The sequence below is a fragment of the Marmota monax genome, unplaced genomic scaffold (assembly GCF_021218885.2).
Source record: "Marmota monax isolate L192 unplaced genomic scaffold, Marmota_monax_Labrador192_F-V1.1 WCK01_AAM20220418_F8-fsc00010, whole genome shotgun sequence".
In the NCBI taxonomy this organism is placed as follows: Eukaryota; Metazoa; Chordata; class Mammalia; order Rodentia; family Sciuridae; genus Marmota; species Marmota monax.
This window is the reverse complement of record NW_026692321.1, coordinates 1443229-1455230: the sequence shown is the minus strand read 5'-3', so window position 1 is coordinate 1455230 and position 12002 is coordinate 1443229. Positions and strand designations below refer to the sequence as shown.

The 12002-nt window shown below is 53.9% G+C and overlaps 1 long non-coding RNA gene across 1 annotated transcript; it reads left to right on the top strand.

The window, feature by feature from the left end:
* Window positions 1-1412: 1412 nt before the first annotated feature.
* LOC124090811 (uncharacterized) lies at window positions 1413-11132 on the top strand. Its single transcript, XR_009226571.1, has 3 exons — window positions 1413-1865; window positions 9604-9740; window positions 10754-11132. It is a non-coding gene; the product is annotated as an uncharacterized LOC124090811 (long non-coding RNA).
* The last annotated feature ends 870 nt before the right edge of the window (window positions 11133-12002 follow it).

The following is a 12002-nucleotide window of genomic DNA, read 5'->3' as shown; positions in this document are numbered from 1 at the left end:
GGAAGGAAGGGCTGGCGCTTGGGGTGTGCAAGTTGAGAGCGCCTGTGTGCACACGTGCAGGAGCACAAGTGGGGGAGCGGCCAGTCCAGCAAGCTCTCTCTCGGGACACCCCGTGAAGGAAGTGGGGAGGGGAAAGAAGGAGGCCCGTGTCCGGTCCACTGGGTCCAGGTTTCTGACTCGAGCAAGAGGAAACTGAGGCTCTGAGAACTAAGTGGTTCTGAGCCTCACACAGTCAACTCCTGGCAAAGCCGAGCTTCCCCACGGTCCTCACTCCTGGGAACCCCTGACTTGTCCTCATCCTTCCCTCCCCATCCTGTAGGCTCCTCCTTGGTGTTCTGTTCACTTGTTAAGCTCCTGAGTTAACAAGTGGTTCCTCTAGATTCTAGAATATAAAATAGAATATTCTAGAATATTAAAAGAGCCCCATGTTCCAGTAATACATGCACCCCACTGGGCTTCAGAAAGCAAAAGCCGAATTTTGTGATTCAGTTGCGAGAAGTGATAATGGGAGGCGATGAAGCCTGGGTGTGTGTCCGTGTGTGTGCACCTGTGTGGTGTGTCTGTATGCACATGTGGTGGGTGTGCACACAGGTGGGTGGCACAGTGTCTGGCAGCAAGCTGAGCTGCCACTGCCTTTCAGTGACTGTCTAGCCTGCTTATTGTGGTACCAGAGTTGGAGACTATAGGTGGCTTGGGCCTCACTCTTCTCTGCTGGGCTGGCTGTGATGGATCCTCATGTGTCCCTGTAGTCCCCAAGCCTCTGAGCCAGGCAGCAGACTGAGAAAACCTCAGCCCCCCCCCCCCCCACAGCACTGTGGCCGCTTCCACATGTTCCAAGAAACATAATTCAGAAAACATCTTGCATAGCCTCTGGCTCTGGCAGGAGGAACGGAGAGCACATTTTGTTTGAATATGAGGAAAGACTTTTCCAGTGCTTAGAATGTTATAAAACCATATGAGCCAGACATGGAGGAGCACTGGTAAGTACGTCCACTCAGGGGGCTGAGGCAGGAGGACCACAAGTTTAGGCCAGCCTGGACAACTTAGCCAGACCTGTCTCAAAATTAAAAAAAAAAAAAAATTAAAAAGGGCTGGGGATGTTGCTCAGTGCAAACCCCCGCCTCCGGGTCTGATCCCTTGTACTGTAAAGACCAAACCAAACTAAACTAACCCCAAACTCACAAATGAGCTTCCTTGTGAGTCTATGAAGTGCCATTTTTAAGGTTTCTAGGATCATCTTTGGCTCGGGGATGTGTTGGGAGAGCTTTCTGCATGGAGTGTGGGGTGCTACCTGACGACGTCCTTGGGACTGTTTTCTTGGTTTGTGGCAAGCCACTCTCTGTTCACACACAGAGCCGTCCTCAGGCCCCTGCCCACACACAGCCACACCTGCAGCGCTGCGCGCAGGAGGACGGCTGCACGTTCATGTGATCAAAGTCGCTTTGCTAACTAGCAGCAGAGAGGTCCAGCTCATCCACATTCCTGCCAGCTCCAGGGTGACGAACTCGGTGGCAGCAGATCAAAAGGGGCATGTTTGGCACACGCAGATGGGTCCCACCGCGGTCCCATGACAGAAAGGGAGTTGGGATGGTTCCAAGCCTATCGCTGTGGATCTGTATTCTTCAGGCTGCTCGGGGTCCCAGAGACTCACAACACTTCCTACTGAGCTTGGCCTCATGGAAAAAAATCCTAACTCCCCTAGCAGTGGCTCTAATGAGCACCATCATTACCACCGCCGTGACTGCTGCCGAGTCCGATGACAGGTCTGAGTCTCTGCTGAGCTACGGATAACCCAAGGCTGCAGCAGAGGGTCCCAACAGGAGGGACCCTGGACTGGTGATTGACAAGACCAGCCTGGGATACGGGTAAGCCTCTGGTCTCTTCCTCCATTTATTATTATGTGTTGCATTATGTTATTTATACTAGATAAAACGATAGTATATTATTTTACATTTATGTATTGTATTCTATTCTATGTTGTCACATGTAACTATTATGCTATATCATGGGTTATATTATTTCAACCAACAGGAATGGGGAAAGGACACACAGGCAGGCTGAATGGTCCTTATTTTAGAACTTCCCAGGGTAAAATAGTCTAAGGAAGTCAACCCTGTCCTTCTCTCACACTCATTCACGGTAAGGAGGGACTTGCTACAGCCTGACAGGCGAGGGGCGGCTGGGTCCTGCCTTGGCTGCAGGAAGGAGGCTTACCAGTGAGGCCTGATGTGGTTGGAGTCCATGCTATCCAGCCCAGTGTCGGCTGGTGGCAGGTCGGGGAGAGCCACTGGCTCCTGTGAACCCACCTGTTTTGGCCTGGAAGACCTTGCTCCTTGGCAGCTTAACTAGGAGCACATTTTCTTTCTGCATCTCCTTTGCCCACCTGGCCCATGCATCTCCTTGCCTGCTTCTTCTGCTGCGTCAGCCCGTCCTCTTCCTCTGCCTGGCCTCTCCCCTCCTGCACCACAGGCCTTGCCACCCCTGCACTCCTCTGAGTGCTCCCTCTGCTCTTGAGGGGCCAGAGAATCCAATCTGAGCAGAGCCTTCCCATTGCCTTCTGAGAAGGCCAGTCCTTTCCAGAGGGTTCTTGGTCCTCAGGATTCTCACTGTGCGGCACTTTGCCCTGGGTATGTGGCTCACGGGGTGTGCTCTGCATGTCGGCAGTACCACACTTCCTTCAGGAGACTTCTGCTCTGTCACATGCACAAGCCGGCCACTTGGAGTGGGAGAGACAGACGGGGCAAGACAGAGGAGAGGGAGGGAGGGCAGGGGGAGCGAGGACTCCAGATCCATGTTTACCCCGCCCTGCTCTGACGTCTCATGGTGGGCAGGCACACTTGCTCTGCCACCCTGGCTCTGACCTCAGGCTGAGGCCCTCTTGCAGGGCTGCCATGGGGCTGCACATTTGCTCTGGAGATATAATGTCAGGTTTTATGCAGCCTGCAATCCATTTACTGGGCCACCGTTTACCTTGACAAAAGCGTTGACCCTTCTTGATTGGAAATTAAGAAAGGAATCTCAACCTCTTGGTAAACCCGTCTTTCTTTCTGCTGCTGCCTTTCATTCTAGGGCGGCAGAAAGCACGCCTTCCCAAGGCCCGAAGGACGCACCAGCAGGTGAAGACCTGTGGCTGGCGCAGCTGAGGAGGAGGAATGTAGGCTGGAATTTTGCTAGCAGATGGCTTTGCAGCCCCAGTGGTTAAATGGGAACATCGCGCAGAATGGGGTAAACACAGGTGTTCAGGACTCTTCCAGGGGCCTGAGAGACCGAGAGGCACCCGCGCTCTGCTGCAGAGCAGGGTGGTGGCTGTTGGGCCTTTGGCTGCAGCTGCCAGCACTCATGGGTGGCATGGAGAGCGTAGCTTCTCGGCTGTGCTGTCACCCTGCAGGCACCTGTCCAGGGCACAGTTCAAACAGGAAGACCCCACACAGGGTCTGGTGCTCTGTGAGCCCTTCCCACCCCTCCCTTCCTCCAGGAAGTGGTCTGGGGAGTGTTTGAGGTCAGCCACGTATGTGATTTCCTCGGATCTTTCTTCAGTAATGTCCTTCTCCCCTGAGCCCTAGCATGGTGGACCTTCTTCAGCACGACCACATTCCCCTGTCCCAAGCTGGCTGGAAGAATCCGCGTGGCTTTTCCAGGGGACAGATCTTCAGACTTCTCCTGGATCCTGCCGGTGCTGCCTTGCCTGCAGTGCCACACATTCGAGTCCTTGTCAAAGGCGCGTGCCTCTGTGCTCACAGACGAGGCTCTGGGTTGGTTCTGCTTGGCACTGTGCAACGCAGGCTCTAAGAACCAACTGCACGCTTTCCACAGCACTGACTCCTGTGGGTTCAGCTGTCTCTACTCTTACTCTGAGAGTAAAATAAAACCTTCCAAAGTCAGTGGAGGCAAAGTAAACTAACTGAGAAAGCATTTCATTTCTGCTAAGTGGCAGGTGGGGCCCTGGCCCTCTCTCAAATCCTGGCCTCGGGCTTCTTAGATTGTTTCTTGGGGAGGAGGGTCCCTCCACATTCCTCCCGAAGCCGCTGGACTCTCCCTTTTAATCCTGTCTCCAGTGCCCCAGTCACAGTGACTCCCCTTTGCCCAAGAGCAAGCTCTTTCTTGTCACAGTGAAATGCCTCCTGTCACAGTGCCGGGTGACTTTCAAGTCGGGGTTGAAGGGACCTTTGTATTTCACAGCAAACCTGGGATTCCCAGTGTGGTGTCGGGTTGGTGATTCACATATCGCACTTTTTTGTTTAGAAAATGAGGCCTTTTCAGAGAAAAAAAAATCTAGATTGTTTCCATGCGTCTCTGTAAACGACCACATCTTTCTGCTTTTCCCAAGAGGCCAAGCCAAAGCAGATCTCGTTTTGCTTCTCTGTTGCCGAACACAGGGCCTCACGGCATTCTTCTAGGATATAAATGACAAATGGAAGTCAGAGCTTTTCAGAGAAACTCTGGAGTGGGTGTTTAAAAACAAAGAAAATCAAACCAAGGTGGATCTAACAGCACCCACAATGTGTCATCATCAGGGCGCCACATTCTTTTCTCAGCTCTGTCCGACTGTGACCTCGGGGAGTGTCTTGTGTCCTGTCTGGGCTTGGCTTTCTCACACATCAAATAGAGCCACTGAGGTAAAATGTGTTCTGAAAACCTTCATAGTCTGCAAATGGAACTGGGCTTTGAAGAATGGAAAACGCTAAGAGAGAATGTGGGGAGCCTGGAGTCCTGCAGTCTGAGGTGTGGAGGTCAGCAGCAGCTCCGTGCTGAGGCCTCCTGAGGAGTCTCCACACTCTGCAGAAGCCCAGTGACCTCTGTCCATCTTCCCTCCATGCACTGAGTGAAACCCTCACACCTTGACTCACATTGAATTGGAGTCCAATTAACAGTCTGAGGTTCTTGTGTTGGAGAACAGTGATTTCAGATTAGGAGGCAGCTGAATGGCCTTCCAAGGGCCTTGCACCTACTAAGATGGTATGGAGGTGTAGGATCACTGAGGATGTGTACTGATCATGGGAGCAGAACCTGCCTGCCCTCTGCTGCAGTCCCTAACTGGAAGGCCATGCTGCCCTCCACGTCCACCAGGGGGTGCTCACCCTCTGACAGGCAGGGCCCTGCCCGCTGCCCTGAATCCGCCCATGCAGAACAGCTGCCTCTGGGCTGGCCTCGGCTTCTCCAATGCCATCATGCTGCTTATGCCAGGAGAATAACCTTGCTAAAAAGTGAGAATACGGCATTCTGACTAAAAAATGGTGCCCTATGAGTACAAGCTTCCTCATAGCTCTCACCACAGTCATAGCTACATGTAATATCCTTCTAGTGCATTTAGACAAAGCTTCGTTAATTGAAACACAGACGGCTAGAGAAGACAAAAATCTATGGCAAAAATAAAATTATCAGTTTTGAATTTTTTTTAGCTCTTTTTTCAGTAAAATCCTTCAAAATGAACACATGCTGGTGGTCAGTACCTAATGATCCTGGCTTTTAGAATCCGAATGATAACATTTGGTCATAGCTGTGGAAGAGAACACAGTAAAAATTTAAAATTTCACTCCATTCGATCTAATTAGCACACAGCAGTTGTAGGGAGTGCTCGTGATGCAGGGTGGTACCTCAGTATCTGTACACAATTTGTATTGATCCAATCGCAGAGCCTAGCATTTCCCTCTTCTTATCATTTGTTACCTTTGAGCCTTTCTGCTCCTCTCTTCTGCTTCTTCATAAATATCAATGAGACGGGTGCTCTGCGTCACTGCCCTGCGCTCGGTGGACTGGGACGCTGTCCTCCTTGCTAGGAGTGTTCCGGAGCAGTTAGTCACCCTCCCTCCCTCCCTCCCTCCCCACTGGCCGGGCTCTGGGAGTGACCGCTGCACTCACTCCTGCTTGGAGACTGCCGTTATCAGTTCCCATGGGCAGAGAGGACTTCTGAAGCTCTTCTTTCGTGCCTGACTCATTTCACTGGAACTGACGTCTTGCAGTTCCGTTGGTTGTTGCCACAGATAACAAGATTCTGTGATTTGGACCTCAGTGGGGAGGCGTCTCTTTGCCAGGCGGACTTCGTTTCCTTTGGGTGCATCCCCAGAAGTTGGGTGGCTGGACCGCACAGCAGCTCTGTTTTGAGTTTCTCGAGGTCCAAACTGTTTTCCATCATGGCTGGACTCCTTCACCTTCCCACCAGCAGTGTTCCCTTTCCCCACGCGCTCCTAGTGCAGAGAACACAGTAAACCTGAAGGCATTCAGATGACTCAGTCCTCAAAGTCCTATTTCATGCCATGTTCTTGGTCTCACATATGTTGGGGATGTGAGGGCCGGAGGATGGAGGGGTAGAAGAGAAAAAAACCAACCAACCAACCAGCCAACAAGAAACTGGAAGGAAGAAGCCAGATTGAGCTGGCTCTAGACATCCCTGTCTGTCCTGCTTCTCTCCCATCCAGTAGGTGGCCTCGTCTGTTGTAAGCTGGTGTCTTGCCCCCAGGATGGTGGAGGTAACCCGGGTGGGAAGACTGTTCCTGGCACAGGGCGCCTGGATGTGGGGAGTGGCTCCCACCAGTCCCTGCAGAAAGACTGCACCTCACGGGTCTCTTTTGGGGACCCCTTGCTCCTCAGACGTGAGCATCGGGTACTATCTCCCTCTCTTGCCTGTAGATTTCCCAGTTCTTGGTCTCTCCCTCCTCCCCCTCATTCCCAATTGAGGAAACTCTCACCCTGGGGCTCCCGTGGGCAGCTCCCTGGTCACACTGCACACCTGTGTGGGGCAGCTACTGTGTTGAGTTTCCGCCGCTGGGGAAGGGAGAAGGCTGCAAACCTGGTACCTGGTACCTGGCCGCAAGGTACGCCCTTAGCTGGTTATCAGGACTGTATTTCTAAACTGTCAACCTGGAAATCACATAATGTTCTCTCTCCTCTAAGCCTTCCACCAGCTCCCATGTAACTGGAAAAGTCCAAAGGGACACACATCTCACACACGTGCTACATGCAACACACATGAACACCACACACACATACACACATTTCAAAGGCTCACTGGCACCCAGGGCACCATTCCTTCTCCCTTCTTTCTGCAGGGGTCCCTGGAGGGCTCAACAGTGAGTGTTTCCAGGAAGTGAGCCCTGACACACAGACAGGGAGGCGGACAGACCTACGGCTGCTGATGCATGGAAGATTCCAAGTTCCCCGTTTCCCGTCCTGGCACGTCTGGTGTCCAGTTTTTGTGGTGGCTGGCTAGTTTTGGAAAAGGCGGCAGTGCTGGTGAGAGGGAGTGAGTGGGCAGGGGCAGCTCTGTGGGGCTCCACTCCACCCACGCGCACAGGGGGGCCTTCAACGACTCCTCCCAGCCGCCTTCCAGCCGGCCTCTTTTGGGCTGATGAATTTTCTGAGGGACACAAGTCACTTTCTATTTGGTGGTGGTGCTACAGACAGGAGGCCAGAGGATTCACCCACTGGAATAAGAGGGGCAGCCTTGCACGGAGTAGACGGTGCAGACAGGCTGAAGAGGCGAGGGCCCATGGGGAGGTGGCTGCCTCTTCCCATCATTTCTAGGTGTCCCATCAAGTCAGATTGCCAGGTAAGAATAAGGAGGAACAGGGAGGGAGGAGAGAAGCAGTGTGCTAAGTAGCCGGCCTAGGCTAGCAGTTCTAGGTGGTCTACGGAGTCCCCTGGGGTTCCCCAGACATCCACAGGTAGCCAAGGAATCAAACAATTTTCACAATAAAATCAAGATGTTTCTTCTTTTTAAGTTATGTTCACGTTTAGTGAACATAAAAGCAGTGCTGACTAAAATGCCTGGCCCAAGCAGAAATCAAGGAGGTGACACCCGAGGTACTTCATGCCTGGCAGGCCACACCCCTGCAGTCACAAGGCACACACAGACAGTGCCCATTTCTCTTATCGCCTGATGGGGCTGCAAGCACTGCCCTGCCTAGCCACGCGCCTCTTGTGAGCCTCGAGTGGGGGAGAGTGGACATAAGGCACCTGCCTCATGGCACCACAAGGAGTGTCCACACCATGTCAGGGTAGAGAACTGCGCGAGTGCCCTGTAGGCTCCAGGCTGAGAGACCCGCTCGTTCCATGAAACACCATTTTTATTTGAACAGATTTTGAAACACAAATTGGTCACTTATTTGTTCTAAATGCTGATATTGGAACTCTGACATGAAGATCATGAAAATGGAAAGACTCCTTCCTTGTCTGTGCCTGACACCTTCTCCATACTCACCTCTGACCCTGAGGCCTGGATAGTGACCGCACACCTGTCGCAGTGTTACCATCATATAATTAAATGCACAGACATTTGGAAAATCTGGACCACTTGACAATCCAGATTCTCCTAAAAGACCAGTGCACAAGGTCAAGAAATCCTATGTGAGTGAAAGATCTGTCCCAAGGCCATAGCAGAGCCACAGGGGACACTCCTGTGGAATCTGTCCACCTGGAAATCAGATAACACCTCCGCCAAGAGCCCTTCAGAAAGCCACCCTGTCCAAGTTCTGGGTAGAATCAGAGAATCTTGAAGACCGTCACCTGAAAAGCCACCGGAACACACTTCAGACCGGGTGACCTCAGCTTCACCCCCGCCCACCAGCTAATTGGCTCGTTAGAGGGACTGGGCTGTGTGGGCCTCAGAATGATCCAGAATGCGGAGAGACCGGCTCTGACAGAGAGGACCAAAGGCTTGGAAGGAGAGGCTGGGGACGTCGCAGGCTGTCCGGCCTGCTGGCCTGGATGGGCGGCACCTGTCCCTGTCTGTGTACCCCCTTGCTCTGGACCACAGTCTGAAGACAGGTCTGGGCTGAAGCAGATGCTGGCTGACAGGGAAGGCCCTGCTGGTCCTTCTCTCTTCCACCTTGGAAATGCTGTCTGCCTCCTCTTAGGCTGGACGGAGGGATATCCCAGGACAGGGAAGGGTTCCGAAAGCAGGTGGAGACGCGTATCTTCCTGTGCCTGTAGATCCCTCTGGGTCACATTTGCCTCTTCCCCAAACTCTCCATCTTTCCCCCAAGCACTGGGCCTCTGGGACATCCATGCCTGTCTCTGGTTTTCAGGGAATTCAGAAGGTTCAGAATCCTGCCCTTGCCTAAAGGACTGGAAGGGATCGGGAGCCAGGGAAGAGGGGGTAGTGGGAGCCGGAAATGCCAAGCTGTGTTCAGTCCCTTTCTCAGGCCTCTCAGGGCCACGCTGCAGTGGGCCAGGCCTGACTCCATGCCCTGCCAAGCGAGTCTCAGTGCACTGCAGCTGCTGAGTTCCCCGGAACCAGCAGGGGGCCCGGGGCTGGGAAAGGGCCACATTACAGAAGGGCTTTTCACTTTTAAATGGGACAAGAGCAGTTCTGAAAGGGTGTAAGCCATGATCTAGCAGGGTTCTAGGTGAGTTCTGTCATTTGAGTTACTGAAAATGACATTGGAAGAAATGACAAAAGCAAGACCTGACCTTGAGCAGCTGGAGTTCATGCTGCACGTTAGCCTTGGGGAGCTTCAGCACAGCTGGAGCTCCCAAAGTTCTCGCTCTAGGCTCACCTTTATTCCAAGCCTATCTGTCTTCTTCGTTTCTTCTTGTGGTACTAGGGGTCAAACTCAAGTCTCACCCGTGCTAGAATGTTGTCTTTATTTTTTTAAATGCTTTTAGGGAAATAAGGAAAGTGTCTAGGAATAAACGAGCAGGACCAACGCCTCCTTGGCAGAGCTCAGCCTGAGTCTCCACGGGCAGAAGTGGTTGGCACTGAGGGGCCAGCCCTGCCCACATGCTGTGCTTGGAGAATTCGAGTGAGTCACGTCCTCCTTTTCCTTACCTCTTTCCCGACTCTCAGCCTACTGTCCATTCAGCAGCGGGGCCACCTGCTCTCCGCTATCCATCAGACCCAAACCTTGACTTCGCACACATATACATTATTTTAGTAAAAGTATGGTGGTCAGAAGCAAGAATTATCAAATGTAAGCTTTCCTGTGCGAGAGAGGAACCATGGGGCACACCACCAGGGGACGACAGGTGGAAGGGGGTGGGGGTGCTTGGTGACTTCCCAGGATGTGCAAGGCCCTGGGTTCCTTACCATTGCAGGCAAGACTGTAAACAAAGGCGACAGACAGATGCAGAGAGACGTTGGCTGCCCTCAGAAGAATACATATAGACCTGCCAGAACCACTCTACACAGCAACCCCACAAGCAGGTCACTCTGCTGGGCTGCTTCTAAAGCCAGGCTGATTGGCACTGCTACCCCACGTGCAGCAGCTCTAGGGAGCAGGGGAGGGGGAGCACATATGCAGCATGTTAGTTTTCACAGACTCAATGAGTTCAAGCTTGGGAAGGCGTGTCGCAGTACATCTGGCCCACACCTTTCATGTTGGGGCAATGATGATTCAAAAGTTTTAGCTGACACTAAAATAAATCCAACTTCCTATTTTCTTTGGTATGTTATCTCTCCCTGTACAGCCCACATGAACTCTCACATGCACACGCTCAGACATACTCATGTGCACACACATACACTAATTCACAGACACATTCACATGCTCACACATGCACAGGCACATGCTCAGACACACATACACACATACTCACTTGCACACAAAGACTCTCACAGTCTCACAAATGCACCGCTCAGACACACTCACTTGCACAGGCACACATACCAAAATGCACAACTGACAGGAAGGAAGGCATCCCAGGCAAGTGTGTGTGGTGCCAAATCATCTTTAGTAAAGTTGGGGGGAAAAAAGAAGAAAGGAAATCTGTCTAAAATGTTCAGGATAATTATTTTTTTTTTTATTTTTTAAAATAGTGCCTTACAAGTGGGGAAGCCAGACTGCTGGAGAAAACACGGCGGCAGGAAGGGAGTGAGCTGCCCCATGCCCCACGCCTTGGTGCCCGCAGATCTCCCCTGGTCGGAATACTCCGTCTTTGAGAGTGTTAGAGGACCCCATCCAGCTGCTCTCCGCAGACATCACCAGCACTGTGACCCCACACGTGGGGCTCTGGGCCTCAGCACTGGAGCAGGACACCAGGCGTTGGAGCAGGACCCAAAGCCGGAAGTTCCAGTCCACGCAAGACTCCTCCAGCGCCTGGCAGAATCGCCTCTCAACACATCTGCAGGTTGCCAAGACGTCGCTCGGCTCCCACGCAGGTCACCCCGCTGCTACCTACCCACAGCACAACGCCATCGCCTGACTCCCCCACCTCACCAGGCCCCCACCTCACCAGCCTCCCCCACCTCACCATACACCCCCACCTCACCAGGCCCCCCCACCTCACCAGGCCCCCCACCTCACCATACACCCCCACCTCACCATACACCCCCACCTCACCAGACACCCCCACCTCACCATACACCCCCACCTCACCAGGCCCCCCACCTCACCAGACACCCCCACCTCACCAGACACCCCACCTCACCAGGCCCCCCACCTCACCATACACCCCCACCTCACCAGGCCCCCCACCTCACCAGGCCCCCACCTCACCAGCCTCCCCCACCTCACCAGACACCCCCACCTCACCAGGCCCCCCCACCTCACCAGGCCCCCACCTCACCAGGCCCCCCACCTCACCAGGCCCCCCCACCTCACCAGGCCCCCTCCACCTCACCAGGCCCCCTCCACCTCACCAGGCCCCCCCACCTCACCAGGCCCCCTCCACCTCACCAGGCTCCCCCACCTCACCAGGCCCCCCACCTCACCAGCCTCCCCCACCTCATCAGGCCCCCCACCTCACCATACACCCCCACCTCACCAGGCCCCCCACCTCACCATACACCCCCACCTCACCAGGCCCCCCACCTCACCAGGCCCCCACCTCATCAGGCCCCCCACCTCACCATACACCCCCACCTCACCAGGCCCCCCACCTCACCATACACCCCCACCTCACCAGGCTCCCCACCTCACCAGGCCCCCCCACCTCACCAGCCTCCCCACCTCACCAGGCCCCCACCTCACCAGGCTCCCACCTCACCATACACCCCCACCTCACCAGGCCCCCCACCTCATCAGGCCCCCCCACCTCACCAGCCTCCCCACCTCACCAGGCCCCCA